This window comes from Caretta caretta, chromosome 7 (assembly GCF_965140235.1).
Source record: "Caretta caretta isolate rCarCar2 chromosome 7, rCarCar1.hap1, whole genome shotgun sequence".
Classification (NCBI taxonomy): domain Eukaryota; kingdom Metazoa; phylum Chordata; order Testudines; family Cheloniidae; genus Caretta; species Caretta caretta.
Genome location: NC_134212.1, coordinates 75,422,930 through 75,449,574, shown reverse-complemented (window position 1 = coordinate 75,449,574; position 26,645 = coordinate 75,422,930). Strand labels below are relative to the sequence as shown.

General features: G+C 40.3%; 1 long non-coding RNA gene across 1 annotated transcript; it reads right to left on the bottom strand.

The window, feature by feature from the left end:
- Positions 1–4,713: 4,713 nt before the first annotated feature.
- LOC142072781 (uncharacterized) lies at positions 4,714–23,423 on the bottom strand. The gene is made up of 5 exons (XR_012669354.1): positions 21,100–23,423; positions 20,375–20,549; positions 17,771–19,684; positions 17,344–17,424; positions 4,714–7,043 (listed from the first exon to the last, which is right to left on the bottom strand). It is a non-coding gene; the product is annotated as an uncharacterized LOC142072781 (long non-coding RNA).
- Between the last annotated feature and the right edge of the window lie 3,222 nt (positions 23,424–26,645).

Genomic DNA, 26,645 nt, shown 5'->3' with positions numbered 1-26,645 from the left:
TTGTTAGAATTCAGTGACGGGAAAATCTGTGAAAATACGCAGTGCATTTCCCTGCCCATGTACAACTGTCCCTTTTTATACATTCGCTAATTTTTTGTCATCTTGTTTTAAATGCTCCAAGTAGTGAGGTGTCCACAGCTTCACTTGGGAGGATCTTTATAGCCTAAAAGGCCTTACTGTTTAATGCTTTTTTTTCTTGAAACTCAAATTTAATTTTTCCTTTTCTTAATTTCATCCCATTAGTTCTTTATACCATCCTAAATAATTCACCTCCCTCTTTAGCACTTACTCCCTTCATATATTTATAAGCTGCTATGTCTCTCTCTTTTTAAGTCATTCCATCGCCATCCTTTAGTCTTCTTTTCTAAACCAATCTCTCCAGGCACCTGATCACTTTTGTTGCTCTCCTCTTACCCCTTCTGATTTTCAGTATCATTCTAGTAATAAGATACCTGGAAAGGAATGCAATAATAAATATATGGTCTACCAGAAGAAGACATAGACTATAGCTGGTCCTACTGCTGAAATAGAAGTTATTATTGTGACAGTTCTTGGAGTGCCCAGGATCATGAGTCATCTTGTTACCCTCCCTGCCTCTAGTGAGAGGGCAAATTGCTTGTGCATAACTGGGTGCCAGCTCCCTCACACCCCCAGTCTGTTACATGCCCAAACAATCTCCTCAGAGCTATGCCAGACATTACTTTTATAGAATCATAGAATATCAGGGTTGGAAGGGACCTCAGGAGGTCATCTAGTCCAACCCCCTGCTCAAAGCAGGACCAATCCCCAACTAAATCATCCCAGCCAGGGCTTTGTCAAGCCTGACCTTAAAAATATCTAAGGAAGGAGATTCCTCCACCTCCCTAGGTAATGCATTCCAGTGTTTCACCACCCACCTAGTGAAAAAGTTTTTCCTAATGTCCAACCTAAACCTCCCCCACTGCAACTTGAGATCATTACTCCTTGTTCTGTTATCAGCTACCACTCAGAACAGTCTAGATCCATCCTCTTTGGAACCCCCTTTCAGGTAGTTGAAAGCAGCTATCAAATCCCCCCTCATTCTTCTCTTCTGCAGACTAAACAATCCCAGTTCCCTCAACCTCTCCTCATAAGTCATGTGTTCCAGTCCCCTAATCATTTTTGTTGCCCTCTGCTGGACGTTTTCCAATTTTTCCACATCCTTCTTGTTGTGCGGGACCCAAAACAGGACACAGTACTCCAGATGAGGCCTCACCAATGTCGAATAGAGGGGAACGATCATGTCCCTCGATCTGCTGGCAATGCCCCTACATATACATCCCAAAATGCCATTGGCCTTCTTGGCAACAAGGGCACTCTGTTGACTCATATCCAGCTTCTTGTCCACTGTAACCCTTCGGTCCTTTTCTGCAGAACTGCTGCCAAGCCATTCGGTCCCTCATCTGTAGCAGTGCACGGGATTCTTCTGTCCTAAGTGCCTACCCTCCAGCATATCTACCTCTCCTCCCAGTTTAGTGTCATCTGCAAACTTGCTGAAGGTACAATCCACACCATCCGCCAGATCATTTACTTTGCCTTGCAGATCAACAATAGGTTAGCATCTACCAAATTTGTGGTTGTGAAAATCATGTCATGGACTTTGAAATCTGGTTCCCCCATGAAATCTGGTCTCTGGTCACCCAGCTCTGAAGGCAGAGTGAAGAGCAGTGGCTGCTGGCCGGGTGCCCAATTTCAGACAGCACCTCCTCCAGCAATGGCACAGAAGTAAGGGTGGCAATACCACAAGCCCCCGCCCCACACAATAGGCTTGCAACCCCTTTTTGGGTCAGGGCCCCCAGTTTGAGAAATGCTGTGGAGAAATCATACATTTTTCATGGTTTGATCATGGCATAAATAGCAGATTTTGTGGGTGTGTTAGCAAATTTCATGAAAAATGTGTGATTTCTCTGTGATTTAAGCAGACCCCTAACAATAGATATACCCAAGTGCCCAAGCCCCATTGAAGCATTCTTCTGTAGTGTTCAGCCCCTTATCCACTGAATACTCACAGTTATACCAGGTACGCTGTCGCACATGGATCTACAACCTATCCTGAAGGACAATCCCTTACTCTCATAGACCTTGGGAGACAGGCCAGTCCTCGCTTACAGACAGCCCCACAACCTGAAGCAAATACTCACCAGCAACTACTCACCACAAAACAAAAACACTAACTCAGGAACCAAACCCTGCAATAAACCCTGGTGCCAACTCTGTCAGCATATGTATTCAAGGGACACCATCATAGGACCTAACCACATCAGCCACATCATCAGGGGCTCATTCACCTGCACATCTACCAATGTGATATATGCCATCATGTGCCAGCAATGCCCCTCTGCCATGTACATTGGCCAAACCGGACAGTCTCTACGCAAAAGAATAAATGGACACAAATCTGACATCAGGAATTACAGCATTCAAAAACCAGTAGGAGAGCACTTCAATCTCCCTGGTCACTCAATAACAGACTTAAAAGTGGCAATAATTCAACAAAAAAAACTTCAAAACCAGACTCCAATGTGAAACTGCAGAACTGGAATTAATTTGTAAACTGGACACCATCAAATTAGGCCTGAATAAAGACTGGGAGTGGATGGGTCATTACAAAACCTAACTTTACCATACTAATTTCCACCTACTGTTACTCACAACTTCTTATCAATTGTTTGAAATGGACCACCCTCATTCCCACTACAAAAGTGATTTTTTCCTCCCTTGGTATTCTACTGTTAATTGAATTGTCTCGTTAGACTGACCCCTCATTTGGTAAGGCAACTCCCATCTTTTCATGTGCTGTGTAGATATACCTGCTACTGTATTTTCCACTCCATGCATCTGATGAAGTGGGGTCTAGCCCACGAAAGCTTATGCCCAAATAAATAATATGCCACAGGGACTCCCTGTTGTTTCCCCATGGAACAGTATACACATCAGCTTGGATGATTCAATGCAGGATCAATTCTTGCATAACACCACAGTGAGTTATATTTACGGTATAGTGAAAACAATCAGTTTATTATCAAAGATTAAGATTTAAGTGATAGTAAGAATAATGGAAACAAAAAGGTTACATATAAAATAAAGTAATAACATGCCTTTTGAATATTAAACTTAACAGGCTAATGTTCTGACTAAGGAATTCTGTTTCACTCAAATGTGCTTCCAACCAGGACAGGATGGGATCCTGTTTTCTCTGATGTAATCACACTGCATGATTATTCCCTCAATTGCAGGATAAAGGGGTGTCTTTTTGCCTTTCTTATATATTCCCCAAACTTCCTTGTCTGCCCTCAGAGACAGGGCAACCCCCTATGATTCATTCTCCGAAGTGTTCCTTTCCTGTTGACTCAGTATGTAAATAGAGCTTCCATTGTGTTGGCTTACAATGTTCAATTTACATTTTGACAGAGATACATCTCCTCCTGTCTGGAAGAAACCTATTTTTCTCTTGGTTGGTGACAGACTTCAAAACATATTTTCAGTATGTATATCCAACTCTTCAAATATCATCCATCCATACATCTTGCAATGATTATGAGGATCCGTATGACACAAGCTTTTACTAGAAACTTCAAAGACATCATTTATGGATAAATCTCATGAAAACAGTGTGCAAGGTGGAGTGAGTTTGTCAGGCCTGTTAGGAGTTGCTGTTACAAAACAGTGAACCCTTGGAGAGTTGGCATTGAAGGTACTTAGGGTAACAATGGGATCGATGCAGGGATTCCTGAGTGTCTAATGCCTGTGTTATACAGGAGGTCAGACTAGATGACCAAAATGATCCCTCCTGGCCTTAAAATCTATCACTATAGAAAAATTTTCAAAATGTCTTCAAAAATTCTATTTTTAATTAAATCCCACTTTGTGTGAAAATGTTTATATTTTTCTACCAGCTCTGTCTTCATGGTCCACTATATGATTTCTATCTGTAGCCAACCTGAAACGGCAGTTGCCTTTTTTGTTGACATAACAAAATGCAAATTTGAATGTAATCTGCTGTCCACTATCAACCTTATATCTCTCCAAGAATTGCCAGTTTCCAGGTTTTTCCTTCCCACTGAAAATCTATGGACAGATTGTTTGGATTATGTTGCTGCAGATATATTAGCCTGTAGTTTTCCAAATTGCATCTCACTGATATTTTCTGCTCATGTGTCTAATCCCTCTAATCTGAGAACTTCATTAACATGCTGTTTTCTCCTTCTTTTAGATCATTAATGAAATTATTTAATAATATTGGGCCAACAAAGACCCCACAGTCTTCTTCAAACATTGTCATTTAGCATTATCCTTTGTTTTAGTCCTCAGCTTTTACTCTGTATGACAGTGCTCATATCCAGCCTGATGTGAATTAATTTTGAGAGTAAAATTTCATGTGATGCTGTTTCAAATGTTTAGCCAAATTCCACATATAGTAAATCTGTGGAGTCCTTTATCCACTAATTTTGTCATTCTATTAATAAAAAGAGGAAAGCAGTCAAGTTTGTCTGAAAAGATCTATTTGTTATAAACATATTCTGCTTATTTCTCATGGTTCTGTTATCCCCTAGAATTTTATTGTTGAGGGGGCAGTTGATCCATAGCCATTCATGTGAGTTCACATCAGTTTGCTTCAACTGTGCCTCAACTCTTAGGCAACAACAGAACTCTTTTCTTAGGAAAACAACATTTCTTGTCTAAAGTTAGGCTATAGTAACTAAATTATAAAATAATACCAAACCAGTTCTCAGTAACTGGTGGAATTACAGAAGGAGGGTATAGATCTGTGCCAGGAATACAGAGTCCTGATTGGCTTCATCTTTGGTACAAAAAGTGAACTCTGGTCTCTGGGAAATGTCATTTCTAAAATAAGATATAAGTACTAGCATCATATGTGAGTGGACATATCTGAGCAATGTAAAATGCGGGGAATGTTTTCTGGGATATTTGATGTGAAAAAAATTACCATTTCATTTTGGGAGTCTTCATGACCCCACCATTTTGCTTTTCCTCCAAAATCCTATGCATTGGCTATTTTGCTTTGAAAAGGCGTTAATGCAGAAATGCAGGTAAGAGACTGGAATTTATTTTCTGGGCCTTGTTATCAGGGTTACAAGAGATTACTACCCTACCACATGGCAGGGATCAGTATCCAACATATCTCAGTCACTTTTTTCTTAGAATGTGTCCATGAGGGAGAGAGCTGGGTTTGAGCAAAAATTCATAAAATGATTACATTTTCCGTGGAATGGACCTATTTTTCAGTCCATAATAAAAAGTGACAAAACTCAAATTTTGAGCAGTTCTGCCTTTCATTGAATATATTATGCACACCTCTAATAATGACTGTATTAACCAGGGGAAGTGCAAATGTTAATACATATTTTTCTACCAGCTCTGTCTCCATGGTCCATTATGTGATTCTTATCTGTATTCCCCCACCCACCACAGTCCCACTAACCAGGGGAAATGCAGAAGGTAACGATGTACTAATCTACTACCTCTATAATCAGATACACACAGAGGGCACCCCCTTATTTGTCCAACTAGATCAGATTGCTGAACGAAAATGAAGCTCCTCTCCATGAAATCATGTGCTGGATGGATTACATGGTTAGACTCAGCCACTCAGGTCTTTACAAAACTTCAGTGTGAGTTTCTCCATGTGACTTACACAAGCCCAAAGAACTAAGCTAGAACTCAGTCCATTCACAGCAGCTGGGTAACATTTACAGATATACAAATCATGTCAAAAGCTTGGAAAAGCATATGGATATGTCACAGAAATGAATACAATTCTAGGATATGTGAATGATAAGCACATCCATACTTACAGTAGATAGGATACAAAAGGTTGATGTACTCACGTTATTGGATCATAGGATACTCATATTTCTGGGCATAAACCATCCACCAACTACATGGAATTACGAAGACACTTCACCAATATGCAGGTTATTTCACAATTGTCGATAATAGGGTTTCTGGCCTCTTCTTCTTTTGAAGTATCTGGTGCTAACAGCTGGAGATAAGATACTGAACTAGGGGAAAAATTGGTCTAATCTGGCATGGCAATTCCTTTACTCTTAAACAAACCACAGCTGATTGTGGCCAAAGTTAGAACTTTAACCAAGGCTTGCATTTCATTTTGAACAATTTATAGCAGCTCTAAATTTTACAGATTGTCTTCATTCATGCACTTTATCCTCAACAAAGAAAATAATTGAGACTAGTTTCCTAAACCTGGATGAGAGGCCAGGTTTTTGCATAATTAGTGTTTTATCCTCACATTAAAACTAAGATAAGAGATGCTTTTTGTTCATACCTTTGATAAACAGGTTTAGCTGGAGCCTATTAGAATTAATTAGACAGACGCGATCTGATTTCATTAGAGCTAGGGCTGCTAATCATATTCAGTTGGTTTGTGACCTTCTGGGATAATAATAATTTTGGGAGAGAATGGATTAATTTTTAAAAAGCCTTTGATACTTTAGAATACACACATCTGTTTCAAGCTTTGCATCTGTTTGGCTTTGCTCCTGTTTTTGTTAATTCAATTAAAATGCTACACTTTAATAAGGTAGTTCAGTTTATTTAGCTGATGGTAGTGGTACATCCTCATACTTCAGAATTCATCTTGACATTAGGGAGTAATACTCTATTATAATATTGTTTAGAGCCACAGTGAAGTTTGGTCTATTTTTTCCCCCAAAGTTATCATCAGTTAAAGCTTTTTTTCAAGACTTCTTTTACAATTAGCCAGTTCACTCAGAAGCAGTTTTCATTTCTAAATAAAGATATCAGCGTACCTAACAAAACAGAACTTTGAAAAATCCTATACTTTTCAGAGGCAGAGCACAGCATTCCAAAATCCAAAGGCATAACTATGACAATCCCTGGAGAAATGCTTTAAAAGGACAGTTTTGTTTTGTGGTGCTGGAATAGTAAAGTGGAGTGCAGGGAAGAATCAACTGGAGCTTGACTCCTGCTCAAAAGAGAGACTCCTTTCTGAGAGTAACATGAGCTTCAGCCATAGAAGAATTCTGTTTTAAAAGAAAAAAACAAAACAAAACAACTGATGCCCAGGCTGTTATTGTTTCTGATATTTTTTACATGTGTTCTGAAAGGGTTTTTTCCCATCTCGATTTCTAGCCCAGTTGCAAATGGATTTATCCATAGTTATGAGTTTTTAAAAAACGTAATATAATTGTGAGGCTGTCTTGCTTAGAGGTAAGCATTATCCCACTCAGTTCAGCAATGTTAAATTCAGATATGTATTTAAAGATGCTACTACCTGTCTAGCCTTAAACAGTTATACAATAAAGGTGGTGGTAGGAAAAAACTACCTAACTGATTTGGTCTCTAGTTGGTATTTGTGGGGGTTAGCTGTGACAATGCTGCTATATATAATTTATGAAGAAAAGTCAACCTAGTCCCAAGGTATAGGGAGGTGAAATCCTAGCCCAACTGATGTCGATTTCATTCTAGATATGGCTAAAAATGGGAATCACAATGCCCCATTTCTCCAACAACAGTAAATAAAATGACCCACAAATCATCATAATCTAAAAGGAGACGAAAGATCAGGTATTCACCCAGTGTCAATGGAGTTAAATTTGTTTATACCTTTAGCCTCATTCCCATTTACACACATACAGCTCATGAGATTCCTTATACATTTTTTTTAAAATGGTGTAGTTTCTTCTAATCTCCATTGGTCATGTGCTAATTCCATTGTGATACTTATGTATCATGCATGCTTTTGGAATGCCGGTGCACTTTACAAAATTGGAAGAATATTAAAAATACAATATTAAAGGAAATCTGCACCTTTGTGAATTTGTATCTTTTCATGTCTCTGAAGTGCACTGACTTGGTGCAGATTATAAACTTCATGGGGCAAGGACCATTGGACCCAGATCCGACTCCCACTGAAGTCAGTGGAAAGACTGTCATTGACTTTGATGGCAAATTAACTTTGTCATTCTCTGTACTGTGTACAGGACAAGCATAGTGCTGGCAATCAGTAAATAATAACATACTAACAATGAGTGGTTGGTATTCTCTTTACAATCTCTTTTAAAACTGTTTTCAGAGTAACAGCCGTGTTAGTCTGTCTTCGCAAAAAGAAAAGGAGTACTTGTGGCACCTTAGAGACTAACCAATTTATTTGAGCATGAGCTTTCGTGAGCTACAGCTCACTTCATCGGATGCAATGATGCAATGCAACTTCATCCGATGAAGTGAGCTGTAGCTCACGAAAGCTCATGCTCAAATAAATTGGTTAGTCTCTAAGGTGCCACAAGTACTCCTTTTCTTTTAAAACTGTCACACAATACTGGATACACAGTTCTGGACCAGCAATCACTGGAGTTATTCCTTTCCCGTTGTTCATATGTCTGAAAGACATTTATGCTGAGAAAACCAACAGCAGGACTTTAATGTAAAATGGGACCTTACAGTTAACTTCTTTGAACAGCCTCAGAGCATTTTGGATACTGGAATTTTGGATTCTTCATGCAATTCTCTTTCAGGGTGACCAAAAATTACTAGTAATTGAAGGACTTTATATATATATAGACACACACACACAGTTTTTTTTTATATATATATATATATAGAGAGAGAGATTGATCAAGCCCTTTATATTAAAAAATGTTTTTTGTAGGTTTTTGTACAGTGGTCATCATGGTAACTGAGGTAAGGGGCAAAGAACCTGTAAAACTTAATACAAAACTGAGTTGCTAAAGGGCAAATGTATCATATTCACAAGAGAAATGTTGTGGTGAGTGGCACTAGGTGTGGCTAGAAATAAATATTTTTCAAGCTGTGTGAATGCTGTGTTGGGGAATATGGAGTGCATGGCAGTATTTCATACATGGAAGTAACCACAGTAAGTGGCCCCAGTGTATACAAATGAAGAGCTCTCTTTTTCAAGTCCCTCCCATTACTAATGCTGGATGGGTAAAGATCCATGGAAACACTTCTTTTCCCACATTATCATATGTAGTTTGGCCTTGACTCCTTCCATTTTTTCTTTATAACTTACTCCCTTTATCGCATCATGAAGATCTTCTGTGGAACTTCTGTGGAGCCTTTTTTGTGTTGTAAATTGGGATAACAGCATATAGCAAGCAGGAGAATTTAGCCTTGTCTGTAGCATTTGAAGGCAGATTTTATAATTAACTGATAAACTTTTTGGCAAGAAAGCCATGGGAGCATATGGCTCTGTGATTGCACTTGAAAAGGCTAATTTGTTTGATAAAGCTTCTGGCCTCCTTTTAGAATTTGGTTGAGGATAAACTGAGCCATTGCCAATTTACTGATAATTCAGAATACAAATATAGGGACAATAGTTATCACTTTAAATATGAAAATTTATATGGAAACTTAATTGTCCTAAAAAGCTTGAATTTACTTAAAAAAAGAAAAATTCAGACAATGGCTTTAAATAGATTTTGGATCTTTGTTACCCAAGGCTAAGGTGTCTCTGGAATGATTCACCCAGGAGTTTCTATCTTAGATGTTAGCTGCTGTATCTTGTGCCTTTAAAGTTGAATGAATTACGTAAGGAAAAGGCAAATTGAAACTCCTATAAATTGGATTTTCAAAAGTGCTAGTCACTGTCCGTATTCAATGGGAACAAAGTTAGGCCAGTGCTCAATACTACTGAAATTCCAGCCCTTTACAGAGTAGGTATATAGTTAGAATCTTGAGTTCATTTAAATTGCATGAGTTAAGGCATGTACAAAGAATCTAATAAATACAAATTTTCATTTCTGATACATTATCCAAGCAGGTGCTGAGTATGGCGTTTCTGTTGAAGTGCAACTCTATTGTCACAAAATTTTGTAATTTCCATAGGCAGGTTTTCTACTGGAAAATGATTTATTTATCTAACTTTTCATATGAGAGCTTGACTATCTGGAACAGCAAATTTCTCTTGAACAAAATCAAATTTTTGCTGTTTAGAGATTGCATGGAAAAAATACAGTTTTTGTGGCTAATGTGGGGGAAAGTGGCAATTTCATAATTATAATTGCTCCAGGAGAAAATGAAACCTACTCATTTCTTCAAAACAAGGACAAGTGCATCCTTTCTTCTGTGGTAAGATTTGGCAGAAGAGGTTCTGGGGAAGGAAATCTCCGCAAGGACACCTCACCCCACATCATCTCTTCAGAGGGGAGAGAAATTCCACTCCATCCCTCCCCCACCACCAAAAAAGAATCTGCTGAGTATAATCTCAAATCTGGTGGGTTTCCAGTGATTCAGCAGAAGCAAGGATGAATCATTCCACAGCACTAGTTTATAGCTCCCTGGCAATGGCTTCCCCCAGGATTTCCAGGAGTGAACTCCACAGAAGGTATCATATAGCCCCAGGTTGTACTATCTTTTATGCTTTTAGCTGGTGGGGTGAGAAGGGAAACAAGGTGTATTCTAGCCACAGTCCACCCACTTGTCCTTCTGGCCCACTCAGCCTCCATTCATTCCTACAGCGCAGACCATGGATGTGTTGAGTGGCCTCTGTGGAGTCTGGAGGAGGGAGGTGTCATAGAGGAAACAAGAATGCCTCTTGTGTGTGCACATCACAAGTGGACAACATGGGTCTCTGGAATGTGGTTTCACCTCTAAAGTAAGGCCTTTTGAAACCTGGAGTCAGAACGATGCCATCTGCAACCATGCATTATAAAACTCTTCCTCCTGGAATTCCTTTCTTGTCTGACCCATTTAGGTTTTGTGATGATTGTTTGCACCTGGTACCATTATGGATAAAGGTACCTCTCTTCCTTTGATACTTACTCACATTTTAAAGGGTGATTGAGTATGTCTTTCAGACTTTGGGTTTTCTTTTTAATAAAACCAGGATGATATTACTTACAATTGCTGCATTGTTTTAAAGGTGAAATCCAGTCCTGTGCAGAAAGCCAGAACAAGGACTGTGCTCCACTTAATTTTATAAGCCAAGAAAATCGGGCTTAAGTGGATATAGGCTTGTGCTAGTATACTGTACTAGGATGAATTTCACCCGAACTACTAGCAGATTATTTTCTCTTTATATTAGAGATCAGCTGTATCCAGATTTTAATTAGACAAATGTACAAGGTTGGATAAGCTTGTGGCTAAAGAGAATCAGATTGCGATATCATAAATGCATTCTTTCCTTCTGAGTATTTAAAAATAGCTTCTTGTTATGTGAATCATGTGAAACAAAGTAAATGCAATGGAATCAGGCTACATGGTCTGCATGTTATGAAGGAATTAGGGATGTTTACAGGATTTGGCTTGGTTTGTGAATAAGATTTTATTGGAGGATTGGTGCAGGATAGCTATTGTATGAAGAGATAGCACCCAGCGAGATTTTCCATACTGGATCATTTAAATATGTTGGTGACTGTTGCAGGAAAGTTTGTTTTTAAATTGCTTTTCTGATCATTAACAATATGGTAACTGCCCTCTTTCTTACCTCTGTTTTTATTTTGCATCCATTGATATGTTCCAATGTTATCTCATACAAAATAGAAACTGTTGTGGTTTTAGTTGTGTGCTTTCTACTGTTATAATAAAAACATGTCTGGATACCCTACATACCCATTCATGCTCAGAACTCTCAGCTTTTAGATGTTCCAAAATAGTCTGTGTAATTTTTTGGCATCTGCTTTTCTTGGATAGTATATTAATGGGAGACTTTCACACTGGGGTACACTTAAAAAGATAATGTTATACAAAAAGGAAATGTACTTTGCTAGTGTTTCCCCCATTCCCTTTTTTTCTTATTGCAGAGACAGGATGTTGTTCAAAAAGATCTTTCTCCCTCACCACCTAGCCTTCCTTGAATATTTGTCCATGCACTGATTAGAGCAGTGTTAAATATGACCATTTCACTTCTTACAGCACAGACTGGCAGCATGGGACGTGAATCTATGAACAGCTGCTGCACAAAGATGTCACAAAGTCAGTCTTGGCAAGTCAAGGAACTGCAGGTATAGATGTTTTCTTCTGGAGCAGCAGATCTTCTTGTGGGAAGTGTAAAGCTCCACATTGTTATCCTTTTCAGGATGAACCACACCATGGGCTTACAAGGAATAGTCTGCAGCATCCTTGTCTGAAGCCAGCCTGAACAAAGGGCAATTGTGATTTGATAACTTTATTGATGGGCATCAGAATCAATATCTCCATACTGTATGTGACAGAGAGGAGAGAGGTGGGTCGATAACTCCTGCGATCTTCCAACGTTTTTCCTGGTTTTGGAATGGCTACTACCTTTACCCTGCACCATATGTTTGGGAAGCAGTTATCCTGGAAATATCAGCTGAGATACCAAAGCAGCCAGTTTTGAAGTAGGAACTTCCTAGGTGAAGTAGGAACTCCATATCGATATAATCCAGGCCTGGAGTCTTTCCTATTTCCATAAGCTTTATGGCCTGGTCCAGCTCTTTCTCTGAGCCATCAGAATCCACACTAGGAATCACTTTTCTGTAACCTCAGTTTTGACTGCTGGTTAAAGCTTTGCAGCTTCATTCTCCCCGTGAAGTCTGGTCATTTCCATGGCAATTAACTGAGGATTTAGGCACAGGATGATAACTACAGATGTACAAACTATTTTCAATGAAACCCAAAACCACAGGAAATTGACCCAGTTGTGGGTCACATCACAAATTCAGACCAAGTGTATCAAGATTTCCTAAAATCCACAAAATTTTTGAGCAAACCAAAATCTGTTTCCAGTTTCATCTCAGAAACATTGGTTATCTATACCTTTCATTCATTTTGATGTGTAATCAGGTGAAACTCAGCAGTGCAGGCGCAGATTCATTTTAAGAACATGAATCCGTTCAAATGAGTCACTTAGCTCACAATTCAGGGTCCACCTCATTTGGATTGATACCAATCTCAGGTGAATAATAGCATATTAGGGTCCTTGCAGACCGGCAGCCACTCTGGGATAGAGCAACGGACAAGCCAATGAATTTCAGAAGCCCTAATTTACACCCAGCTGTTTGCCACCTGGGATGCATGTCCTAGTCTAGGCTGCTGATTGAAATGGTCAGAGTGGCTGGCATAATGCAGAAATTTGGCTTAGCCCAGTCTTCATGGTATGACTGCGGGGCAGTGATACAGGTAGCCAGACGTGTGATGGAGGTACACACCATTAGTTGGTTGCAGGGTGGACTGCAATGCCTTGCTACCCTCGATGACGCTGGCTGAATAATCTAGATATCGACTTGTGATGCTCATGAAAGAAAAAGACCTCTGTTCCAGGGCCGTGGTGGCCAAATTCACAGCACTCTAGTCACTGTTCAATGGCTTACATAAAATGTATTGATGCTGTCAGTCCTGTTCCTAGTAGACAGCTGTCCACACCACAGCTGGTGTTCTTATTAGCAATTCTAGGGGAAAGGCCATTTGTATGGAGAATGATTTACTCGCCCACTCCTAGAGACTATGGTCCGGTCAGAGACACTTCAGGTCTGACCTGGGGCACCTTTGCTATTCCAGTTGTGAGACCCATCAAACTCTGCCAATTCACCGCATACATTCATTTGCAGCGCTATCTTGTTGTTTTTTTAAGTGCTTATTTGGGTGGTCCAATTGTAATACAACATGTGGGTTCTTCACGGAGTCTGCTGCAGCAGTTATCTCTCAAATGACATTCCCAGATGGTTCGGACCTTTGCCTGCGGTGACGGGACAGAGTGTGCGAGCCGCATATTTCTCATGCTAAAGTAATATCCTTCTTGTTGCTGATATACAGTTAAAGAAGAAACATCATAGGAATTGCTATACTGGATCAGACAAGTGGTTTATATAGTCCAGTATCCTGTCATCAAGAGATGCTAGGTACTATATGCTTCTGGGGAAGATGCAAGCAATCCTGCATTAGTCAGCCATGGGATAATCTATCCCCAGGAAAAGTTTCCTTCTAACTTCCAGTAGTTAGAGGTTGACTTAAGCCTTCATCATGATAGTTTATATCCCTTCAGAAATCCTTTTTTTTCCTATTAGTATGAACTATTATAACTCTCAATATTCATGTTACACATATATAAACATTTAATCCCTTTGTGAATTCTGCTAAACTCTTGGTCTCAATGATCTCTGGTGGCAATGCGTTCCACATACTAATTGTGAGTATAGTGTGGGGGAAAAGTATATAAAGAAGCAAACAGAAGGGAGCCATGTTGGCTTCTGCTTCATTTAAAACATTTTTGGGAATGGAGTGAGTGGAGGACTAATATTTGTAAGAAGGAAAAGAAGAAAAGCTGTAGGAAGAGAACTTTTATTTTGTAAGCTCTTACAAGGGTGTTTAGAAAGAACAACAAAAGCAAGCATGCAAACAAACAAAAGCCACACACACCAGAGAGGAAAAAGGAAAACTACAAACCACATTTTAAAAGTATTTTTCCTTTTTAGTTATGTAGCCACAAACTTGGCTTATACCCTGTAAACAGGGCTTCAATATAAACTAGTATTAATCACCTGCTCCTTTGTGCTACTGCACTGGGTACAGGCTGTACAGAAATGAATACATAAATACACAAAGAAATGGTGGTGTTCATAAATAATGTATTGTGCAACTTTTCTACAGCACCAATGGCAAGATTCCAGCAAACAAGAGCATCAGTGCCTCTGAGTTTTCCTTTATCGACCAAGGAAATTAATTTGTATTATGTAGTGCAGGAAACTTATATTTGAAGATTACAATAGCCATGAGGCTTGTGTGTAGTATGTGGGGGAGTAGAAGCAATGTGTTCATGCAGGTGTGTAGACTATTACTTATTGCACATACACAGGACAATCTTTAGCTTATCAAGTTCTCCATTTCTGCTAAGTGTTTTGGTTATACAATAGATAAAACAGTAGCAATGTGATCCATATTCTCTAATCTGGACTGAGCACCATCAATCTGAATTCAGATTGATGGTGTTCTCTGGGATCCCATGTCTTTATCTTTCTCCCAAGGTTGTGAATTTTTGTCATATGGGTCTGTGTTGTGCAGTGTCCTAGTTTCAGGCCTTTATAGCCTTTTGCAGTGGTCTCCACCATAACAGAGCATTGGGTGGGGCACAGGGTGCGGAGAAGATGTTGAGAGGAAGTGAGGGATGGTTGTGGTAGTGGTGGGGGAGGCTTTTAAACTGTTAGTTATGGAACGTCTCAAGGTCAGGTGATGTGCCTTCTCCCTACCCTAACTGTTTTTAGCTGCTAGCAGTGGTTCCACGGCTTACAAAAGGAAGCATGTGACTCTTACAGGAGGGATCTGCGGAGGCAATGTATTATTGGAACCCCGGTTATTTGCAAATAATAGCCAGTAAGTCACTCAGAGCCAGAAAGCCACACAGAATAATAATGGTTGCAAAAACATGCTGAGGTGACAGGTTTAAAAGCACTTCCCTCCCAGGAACAGAAAGGGATGTTTTTGATTCCAGCATCATCAGCTTCTTCAGTGCAAAACAGAAAATATCAGAGAAGATGAAGGAGGGTAGACAAAGAAGCCTAGACTCCTCTTGCCCACTTCTGTGTATATGCATTCAAAATATACTGAATAGACAGGAGTCTAACTGGCATTAGGGGGATGCTATAAACCCAAACTCTTCTAAACTTAATTTAGTGCTAGACTAATAACCTTACAAGTTTACTCTCTGTTAGCTACGGAATGAGTGGCAGAACAAGCTTGCCTCTATTATGCTGCATCCTGTGCCTTAACACTGACTTGAAAGGACTACCCCTGGGTAGTTAATTCAATCCTTAATACATAAACTAGGACTGTTAACTAGAGTACAAGTCCAGATGGTGGTGTTTGCAATGTGAACACCTGCTTGCTAGGAAATGGACTGGATCCCCAAATGAATACCCACAGGATATGGTGCAGCTGCTTGAAGGTAGCAGTCTCCTGTCACCAGGGCCGGTGCAACCACAAGGCGAACTAGGCGGCCGCCTAGGGCGCCAGGTGGTTGGGAGCGCCAAAAAGCGCGCTCAGGGGAAGCAGTGGAGTGGAGGTGAGCTGGGGCGGGGGGGACGGGCAGGGCTGCCTGCAGCAAGTAACGGGGAGGGGGGGCGCAGGGGAACCGCTCCCCACCCCGACTCAGCTTTGCTCTGCCTTCTCCCCTGAGCACGCCACCCGTGCACTAATTTGCCTCCCCTCCCAGGCTTGCCACGCCAAACAGCTGATTGGCGCCGCAAGCCTGGGAGGCAGGAGAAGTGGAGCAGCGCTGGCATGCTCAGGGGATAAGACAGAACGGAAGTCAGCTGGGGCGGGTGGGCGGAGAGCTGCTGCAGGGCTCCCCGGGCTGGGGCGGGGGGGCGACGCAAGGTGGAAGTTTTGCCTAGGGCGCAAAATATCCTTGCACTGGCCCTGCCTGTCACTACTGATATGGATGGAATGTGAGCCTGTGTCCTTGAAGTGAAAGGCACCAAATTCCATTACCAGTCCCTTGAAACCTCCAGTCCCTTTCAGAATTTCTCTTCAGCCATGAGTTGCAGAAAATGTAAAAGTCAAAGGAGGGAGAAAAATGCCAGTACAATAAATTGAACTGTTGGAGCAGATTGGCTGAACTGATGCATGTGTGATACATCTAAAATTTAAGACAATTAGTAGAGGGAGTTAGATTATTTCAAAAACTCAGTAGAAATGTCAGCAAATGTTCGGGGAGAAAACAAATTCTGATGCAAAAACTAAAAAGGGTTTTTTCTTCTTGTTTTCTTCCTGACTGTTTGATTTCCCTTATGTGATTTTCCTGACTCTTTTTTTTTATTGTTCTCTCTCTCCAACCCTCCCCCTGCCACACACTTCAGCACATTTTCTCAGACAATGGATTCAGGGCAAGTTTCTCTGCTGCTGCCAGCTTTCCCCTCTGAAATGCACTGTGATCATGAGAGAAGTAATGTATAAATGAAGGAGCCATTTTCCTTGGTGTTCACATGTGTGAGGACTTTCTCCTATTCCTGTGACATGCTCCTACCTAATAATCAGTATTATTAGTTTATATTACAGCTACAGTTAGAGGCCACAATCTGGGATCAAGGCCACATTGTGCCAACCACTGTCCAAACAATAACATAAAGACAGTCCCTCACCAGTTAGAATTATGACAAGACACAACAGGTGGACAAACAGACAGATGACAGGTGAGTGGGGAACAAGGTAACAGTAAAGATGGGTATATTTGAATAAACAAGCAGTCCCCACAGTCAGAGAAGTCACAGACAGCTTTCAGATTGGGCTTGATACATTTTTGCTGTTTCTAAAAGTTCTTCTATAGATTTGGTGGTCTTTTCCCATGAGTCCCAGGAAATATCAGTGTTTACATGACCTAAAATCCTCAGTGACTTGATGCTCTAAATGTACCTTATATGTCAGGGTCCTGAAATCCTCAGACTTCTTCCAAATGTGCATCTTGAAGTTGGAGCCACCTTGACCAGGGCCAGTCTGAAAACCAGTATGGACTTTTAAAATATATCCGTTACAGACACATTAAATGGCATATCAGCATATCACATCTAAATTTGCTTTGAGTGACCCATTGCTACAACATTGATTTTTTTCCTTAATTTTTGGTGTTAGCATTTGTTCAGAAAATATGTAATTATTGTTCAGTTACATAGCTGGATTATAATTAATTAATTAGCTGGGTTTTTTAAAAAAAATCCTGCAATTGGCAGTTTAATAGCTAGGTTTGCAACAAAGCCCGTTGCCAACTGTGCCCACATATCTATTCAGGGGACACCAGCACAGGGCCTAATAACATCAGCCACACTCTCAGAGGCTTGTTCACCTGCACATCCACCAATGTGATATATGCCATCATGTGCCAGCAATGCCCCTCTGCCATGTACATTGGTCAGACTGGACAGTCTCTACATAAAAGAATAAATGGACACAAATCAGATGTCAAGAATTATAACATTCATAAACCAGTTGGAGAACACTTCAATCTCTCTGGTCACGCGATTACAGACATGAAAGTTGCTATATTACAACAAAAAAACTTCAAATCCAGACTCCAACGAGAAACTGTTGAATTGGAATTCATTTGCAAATTGGATACAATTAACTTAGGCTTGAATAGAGACTGGGAGTGGCTAGGTCATTATGCAAGGTAACCTATTTCCCCTTGTTTTTTCCTACCCTCCCTCCTCCTCAGACATTCTTGTTAAACCCTGGATTTGTGCTGGAAATGGCCCACCTTGATTATCATACACATTGTAAGGAGAGTGGTCACTTTAGATAAGCTATTACCAGCAGGAGAGTGGGTTTGTGTGTGGGGGAGTGTGTGTGAGAAAACCTGGATTTGTGCTGGAAATGACCCAACTTGATTATCATACACATTGTAAGGAGAGTGATCACTTTAGATAAGCTATTACCAGCAGGAGAGTGGGGTGGGAGGAGGTATTTTTTCATGCTTTGTGTGTATATAAAAAGATCTTCTACACTTTCCACAGTATGCATCCGATGAAGTGAGCTGTAGCTCACGAAAGCTTATGCTCAAATAAATTGGTTAATCTCTAAGATGCCACAAGTACTCCTTTTCTTTTTAATAGCTAGTTAACTCAGCACTTGAAGCACAGATGCTAGACTAATTGTCTCTAATGTGTCCAGGGATGTTTACTCCCATTCAGACATCAGAAGTGAATTTTTACACTCGTTTATTTGAGGACAGAGTTGCAAAAAGGGAGGGAGAGGAGGAAGGGGAGGAACATGTCTAGAAATATACTAGCACAGATCTCTTCAATGTAACTGGGTGAGAACCTGCTGATTCTGCTTATTTATATATAATAGACTGCAAAACTACACACATTAATGTGGTGTTCTGTCACTGATAAAAGAGCTGTGATGCTGGTACGCCACAGTTAGTCTCCTTACTAGGGTGGGTTGGGCAGGGAGGTTTTTTTCTTAGTATTTGAGTAACACTCTACATATTCAAAGCACTATAAAGACATTGTCTCAGATCCTCAACTAGCATAAATTCTCAAAGCTCCCTGTACAATTTATGCCAGCTAATTGTTCCTCGCAACACTCCTGTGAGGCAGGAGGGCAAGCATTATATTTCTCCCATTTTACAGATAAAGATACCGAGGCAGAGACGTGATGTGACATGCCCAAGCATAGAAAGTGAGCCAGTGCAAGTCAGATGAGGCACAGTCATCACTTGTCCTTCCGGGCTGTGATGTCTTCTTACAAATAATGGATTGTGATCCAAAGCCCTTTCAAGTTAATTGGAGTTTTTCCATTGTCTTCAATGGGTTTTGTATTAGGCCCCACTGTAATAATACATTTAAAATTAATGTATTTTACCAGGTTCAGGAATGCTGGAATGAGTAGCACTATTGGCTACTTCTTTCCATGGAGAACAAATGAATGCCCTTCTCCATAATGTCCTGCCTTTTTCTGGAACATAGATTTTTTTTGAACCACTGGAGAAAACCCACTTAAAAACCCCCAAATAACCTTTTAACAAGTACAGAACTAGAGAAATAGAGATCAAAACAAATTAGGCATTTTGCCGGGGTGGAAAATGACTATATGAATGGCATTATGTATTAGTATTAAAATCTTCTTTACTACTTTGTACCACATGAATTCATATTCTTGTTCTCCTTCCTCCTTCTTGCATTTCGCTATGGCTTCTCTCTTCCTTTGTCCTTCCTCTGCTCCTTCTCCCCTAACGATGATGAATAGTAGTGTTCCTCTGAAAACAATAAAAACATTTTATCACACAAAAGCAAAATGGTATTAACCCCTTTTATTTTTTAATGGTGCTGAGGTCTTAACATAAGGCACTGCTTTATCTGAGAGATAAAGATTGTCTGCATCAAAGAGTAACAATGAGTCTTTATCTGATGAGATAAGGATCACTCAAATGGGCCTGATTAATTCAGTGAACTGTCTGCCTCACCAGATCAGTAAAGTAACAATTTAATCCTATCATAATTAGGATTTTTATGTCCTATAGAAGTGTACTTGAATACCTTACAATTATTTTGCTTTATTATACAAAACGCAAAGGGTATTATTCATGAAAGAAAAAATGAACTTATTCTGACGAGAATTTGGAGTTAGAAGATATGGGTTCTGCCACAAACTTGTTGTCTGATGTTGACAAGTAATTTAACTCCTTTTATGCCCCATTTTTCCAATCCATATACCTGTACAATAATGCTATAATAATACTCATTTCAGAACTGAGTGAATACCTGAAAGTATTTTCCACAATGTTCCACATGTTTTCACACATAATCATAGAATTTGTTTGGGCAATGTTCATACCCATTTTGTGTTAGTTCTTCACGAATAAGTTAACTAAGGGAAGTGTTGGCATAATTGGCAAGCTTTAAGCACTTATTAAAGAATATTCACAGAAATGGAATCATGAACTCACAAATGTGGGTTTTCCCACTGGAAACTTCCAGCATTCTCGAGGGTTTGGTATTTAATGGATAGCCATCTCACAGCTGAGCTCTAAAGATCAAGATTTTTCCTTGCTCTTCTCATGTCAACTTTTAATCTCCATGAAGAGATGCAATATTTTCAAGTGTCAAGAAGAAAAGCTGAAACTACAGATGAAAATGAAGCCAAGTTAACAAAGAATATAGGAAATTATAGTGTTTCCTCTTGCAAAAGATGCACTTCCGTCATCTATTTAATATTAATTATTAATAATATTAGCAGCATTAATATTATTAGGATTTGCATATATACAGTGAGAATAGATTAGGCCTCTTTATCTGCAAAAAGATATATAGGCACAAATACATTTACATACAATCGACTTTCCATCTACATTTCTATATACAGCATATATGGTGTCTGCGCATAGTATATATACATATGCACCTGTAGACAAATTTACAGGCTGGGACTATATTTTGTAAACACTTCCTTCAGAGAGCAGGGATCTGTGAAGCAGCCATGGAGAAATCCACATGGGGAGATAAGGAAAATGATACCTTTATTCTAACTGACAAGCATATGCTCTCATTGAGTTAAACATAGAGAAAGCAGTATCTCAGCCCTGGTTTACACTGGGGGGGGGATTGATCTAAGTTATGCTACTTTAGCTACATGAATAACATAGCTGAAGTCGATGTACTTAGATTGACTTACCGTGATGTCTCCACCGCTGTGAGTCGACTGCTGCCATTCCTCCATTGACTCTGCCTATGCCACTGGAGTACAGGAATGGACAGGAGAGTGCTCGGGGGTCGATTTATCGCATCTAGACTAGATGCGATAAATCGATCCCTGCTGGATCAGTTGCTGCCCGCCGATCCGGCGGGTAGTGAAGACATACCCCCAGTGGTGAGATATAAAATGCACAGCAAACCAAACATAAAAAGAAGCAAAACAGATAGTCATGAAAGGACACTGAAAATGGATACAGAAAACCTCACGGGTGTGGGAATCAGTGTTATTAATTACAGCATTTGTAACAACTATATTTGGGTTTGGAATTGTACCTCAAGGCCCTTGATTACTAATTCACTAGCATTGACATTTACATGGGCTATGTGATAGATAAGCATGAAGAAGAAGGGGAAGAGGGAAATTATGGGAATTTGTTTTCAAAATAGGAATTGGAATTAACAACCCAGTTCAGTAACTAACACGGAAAGACTGGAACGTAATGTAAGGCTTTGTATAGCACCTTTTATATCTAATGCATTTGTAAGTTAAGAGATCCATCACATACAAAAATGGTCATAAAGCCCCTCCTCAAACAACCAGCTATCCTTCTACACTGTAAATAGAATGGGTAGATTGGGAGATGTCCCCTGCAGGAATGGTAATAAGGCAACAGGCCCCAACTCTCTGAGGAATGTAAAAATAGTAAGGGATGGGTGTTCAGAAGGGGAAAATTGGAATTCAAAGCTATACTGAGAAGTGGGGAGCACAATGGAGGAAGCTGGTGTTTCCTCTTGTGTTTTTCAGCATTCATGATGGCTGTCAAAACTGGCCTTGCTTTATACCTGAGACTTTGGACCTGGCTGCAGAAAGCTTTCCCTTAGATACTTGCCTTAGTTTGCAACTGCAGAAAACTATATGCCTCTCTTTGGGCCAGACATTTTGCAGAGTCACAGCATATTGTAAACCACATCTCAGAAGTGCTTAGACTCCAAACCATGTTGCACATTCCCTGGCCTACACTACCACTGTGGTCAGCCTGTCACAGCTGTGACAGTGCCTCCCCATAAGGCTTTATGGAAATATACTTATGAATGTATATATGACATAACTAGAATGTGTTTTAAGCTACATATGCCATGTAACATATCTCTTTAAAGGTTATGATCTACAGAATCTATTAATCCTATTTGTATGCCTGAATCATTTTTGTATTTGAAGTTATGAATATTGTCTGCATACTTGTTGTATTCTGAGTGGGTTTTAGTGAAGCAGTTGGTCAGCTTCCTGAGACAAGATTATTCTCAGTAAGTGCCCAATCAAGAAGCCCTTAAGCCAACAATGAATTTGGAGATGCCAATCCACATCTGGGCTTTCCCAGGAATGTGGCTTGGCTGGTAAGGAACTCAGTCCTGCATGGACATGTGACTTGCCCAGGTGACTCCAAAACTCCATTTTGTAGCTGGACTTTGCATAGAGAGAGGAGGGGGTCTCCACCCACAAGAGAAAGTCAATTTAAACCTTGGGGAGACCCCTCCATTTTGTCTACGGCTGGCTAAAGGGAGAGCCTCTCCACCCCCAAGGATACCTGAAAGAAACTGGAACAAAGGACAGTAACTACAGGGGGTGTGAGTGATTGCTGGACACAGACTAGAAGGAGACTAGTCTGTAAAAGAAAGCTTACTGGGTGAGGATTTTATCTGTATTCAGTTTTATTACTGTACTAGACTTAGACTTGTGTGTTTTATTTTATTTTGCTTGGTAATTCACTTTGTTCTGTCTGTTATACTTGGAACCACTTAAATCCTACTTTCTATATTAAATAAAATCACTTTTTACTTATTAATTAACCCAGAGTATGTACTGATACATGGGGGGTGGGGCAGCAAACAGCTGTGCATATCTCTCTATCAGTGTTATAGAGGGTGAATAATTTATGAGTTTACCCTGTGTAAGCTTTATACAGGGTAAAACAGATTTATTTGGGGTTTGGACTCCATTGGGAATTAGGCATCTGAGTAATAAAGACAGGAACACTTCTGTAAGCTGCTGTTAGTTAAGCTTGCAGTTGGTGGGATGTGGTTCAGACCTGGGGGTCTGGGTTTGCAGCAGGCTAGGGGGTCTGGCTCAAACCAAGCAGGGCACTGAAGTTCCAGGAGCAGAAGTAGTCTTGGCACATCAGGTGGCAGCCCCAAGGGGGTTTCTGTGATCCAACCTGTCACAACAGTATCACATAGCACAGTGGTTCTCAAAGCTGGTCCACCGCTTGTTCAGGGAAAGCCCCTGGCGCTCCGGACTGGTTTGTTTACCTGCCGCGTCCGCAGGTTCGGCTGATGGCAGCTCCCACTGGCCGCAGTTCGCCGCTCCAGGCCAATATTGGCCTGCACTGGCAGTGAATTATCTGTATCTAAGTCATTACTTTTTAAAGTGCTATGTCAGTGGTTCTCAAAGCTGGTCCGCCGCTCCTTCAGGGAAAGCCCCTGGCGAACCAGACCGGTTTGTTTACCTGCCGCGTCCGCAGGTTCGGCCAATCGCGGCTCCCACTGGCCGCGGTTCACCGCTCCAGGCCAATGTGGGCTGCGGGAAGCGGCGCGGGCCAAGGGACATGCTGGCCGCCCTTCCCGGAGCCCCTATATTGCCTGGAGCGGCGAACTGCGGCCAGTGGGAGCTGCCATCAGCCGAACATGCAGACGCAGCAGGTAAACAAACCGGTCTGGTTCGCCAGGGGCTTTCCCTGAAGGAGCGGCGGACCAGCTTTGAGAACCACTGACATAGCACTTTAAAAAGTAATGACTTAGATACAGATAATTCACTGCCAGTGCAGGCCAATATAGCCATGCTTGCATACTCAACAGTAGCTCACAAACAGCTTTGTAATTTAGAATTTGATTTACTTAGAAAGGAAACATTAGCCAAGACACTGGGTTTATTCCCTAACATTTTCTATAGGTGACAGAGCCTTTACGTGCACTAGAGATGAGCAGCAGGAACTGTGGTTTAGCATATCAACTGAAGGAGCAGCAATACTGAACACGCAGCACCTCCCCCTCCCCCCGTGTGTTTTTATTAGTAAAAGAGATGCAGAAAGCAGACTGAGTAGAAGGGAACTGATCTTTATTAAGTATGCTGGATAGCCAGCATTACATGTTGAAGCGCTCATGTTGGAAAGCAAGCAGCTTGTGTCCCATCTTGTATTACGGTGTCACATCAACCAGAGTCCCTCCTTAGACCTGACTCTCTTTCTCCAGTTCCAACTACAATTCTACACATAATCCTTAACTTTAGTAGTGGCATAGATATTGAGACCAATTCCTAGCGTGGAACACAAAGAAATATCTCACTGGTCCAAACAAGAGTGCTTCTAACTAAACTATTATGGAACCAGGCAGGCAGTAATAAGGGACTTAATTATTGTTGGGAAAATGTGGACTGGAATGCATAAATAAGCTTTAACCACATCTAATGTGAAAACAAGAGAATAGCATTCATGTGACTTGAGAATACAAAGAATGACTGAGGCACCCTCTGTTTGGTTATCTTGAGCCCAGTTTAGAACTGTCTAAATAAAATACATTTTTTTAAAATTCAGACTGAAACATAATCTTTTTGCAGTACTTTGAAGGAATCTGTAAAATTGTGACCATGCTCACAAAGAGCTAAGCACATCTGTAACATTAGGAAAGTTCAGTCAGTCTAGTGACCTGGATTGCCTGAACATTTCTTTGTGCTACATGAATCCTCTTTTCCCCGCCCCGCCATTTCGTCTGTCATTGGTGCTTTTGAATGTTATCAACTTAAATAAATGTCCAAGTTCCAGTAGTGTCTCTGCATTTCCCTTTTTAGCTGAAGTCCTGTTCACAAATTAAAGTCTAAGGAAAGATAATAAAATGACATGAAGCTCCCTCACATTGGCCTAGTTTAACTCAGTCAGGAGCCCTCAGCTGCTGCTTGGAGGAAGTCATACTTACTGGCGCTTGGCTACTCTTTCGCATTAGATCTTGGTTAAAGTATAGTGTTTGGAATCTGTGTCTTTCTCCTCTGCACTTTGATGGCTTGATCTAAAAATACTTGAAAGAGAGAGAAGGGAAAAAAAGATTTTATGTAATTTCTTCCTATCACAAGCACAATGTGTCTTACTTAAAAGAAGGAAGAAAAAAAAAACCCTTAAAGTAAGTGGGAAGTTTTCAATGATTCAAGGTACTGTAGATATTCTATTTCTTGGGTTACTTTTGAAAAACAGGAAGGCATAATGGGATTTATGTGGCCAATGTAAATGTACGGTAGGTAAATCATTATATCAGGTATCTCTATTTCTACTTCAGTACTCTTTGGTCTATTGAAAGTGCTTTTAGTGTAAATGAATGTACAGTAATTACTGAATTGATGTTCTGATCACTCATTATAGCACAGAGTGTTTCAGGGATGAGCGATCATTTGGTAGTCAGGATTTAGTCACAGTCATTAGACCACCACCTTTTCCTTGATGCAAAGCGTGATGTCTTACCAGGAACTCTTAGCAGTACATCATATGCACCACTGGGTTTCCTGAACAGGGAATCTATTCTTAATGCCAAAACAACTGCATCCTTTCCCTGTATAAGTGTATACTAGTCGCTTGAAAAAAACGCTCTGGTCTACAGCCACTTTTTTCACATACATAATGAGACATTGAGGAACTGGGTAAAGGCATCAATATGCACTTCTCATTCAATTGTGGTGATTCAGCTTCATGCAGACCAATATTTTACAAACATGGGGCTCTATTGCCAAGAGCAAGGACTTTTTAAAAAAAACTTATTAAATAAATATTTGCCCCTAAAAAGGAAGATTTTTTTCTTTTGACCATTGATAGTAGACTGACAATTCTAGTTTCTACCTAGCTGAATCATGTTTTGAAAGGGTCCCTTAGTCATATAAAAATGTTCTTTTATAATCCATTTATGGTGTTTATTTGTTCTTTTGAATGATAGTTGTTTTGCTTTTCCTGGCACTTAGGCCTGCTCCAAAGCTCACTAAAATCAACTGGAATCTTTCCACTGATTTCAAACTTTTTGATCTGGCCTATCGTGTATTGGGAATGTGTATCCCTGTTTGAGTGTCTCTATGTTTGTACATAACAAAGGAGATATCATCAGGTTAAAAATCATGGATCAGATCCTCAGCTGGTGTACCTCAATACATCTCCAGTCACTTCTATGGAGCTATGTTGAGTTACACCAGTTGAAGATCTGACCCATATATTTTAAAGAAACAAATCACCATACCTGTGTTACTAATACAGTAAAACTTTAGATTTGTAAAATGAACCTGAACAAATTTAAATATAAATTTAGTAGTGGTGAAAGATGCCTGCTTTAGGGAGTGAAAGTCTATTGTTTTGTCACAGAGCCTATGTCAGGGCTGTGTAAACTCTCGTCCATTCTTCCCCATTCTTGATTTAGACCAATGTAGGGTAAGAGAGAAGCATGCTTTCCATGTGCTTTCAAGCGTTGGCCTCTCTGTTGATGCCACCAACAAGGTGCTAACTA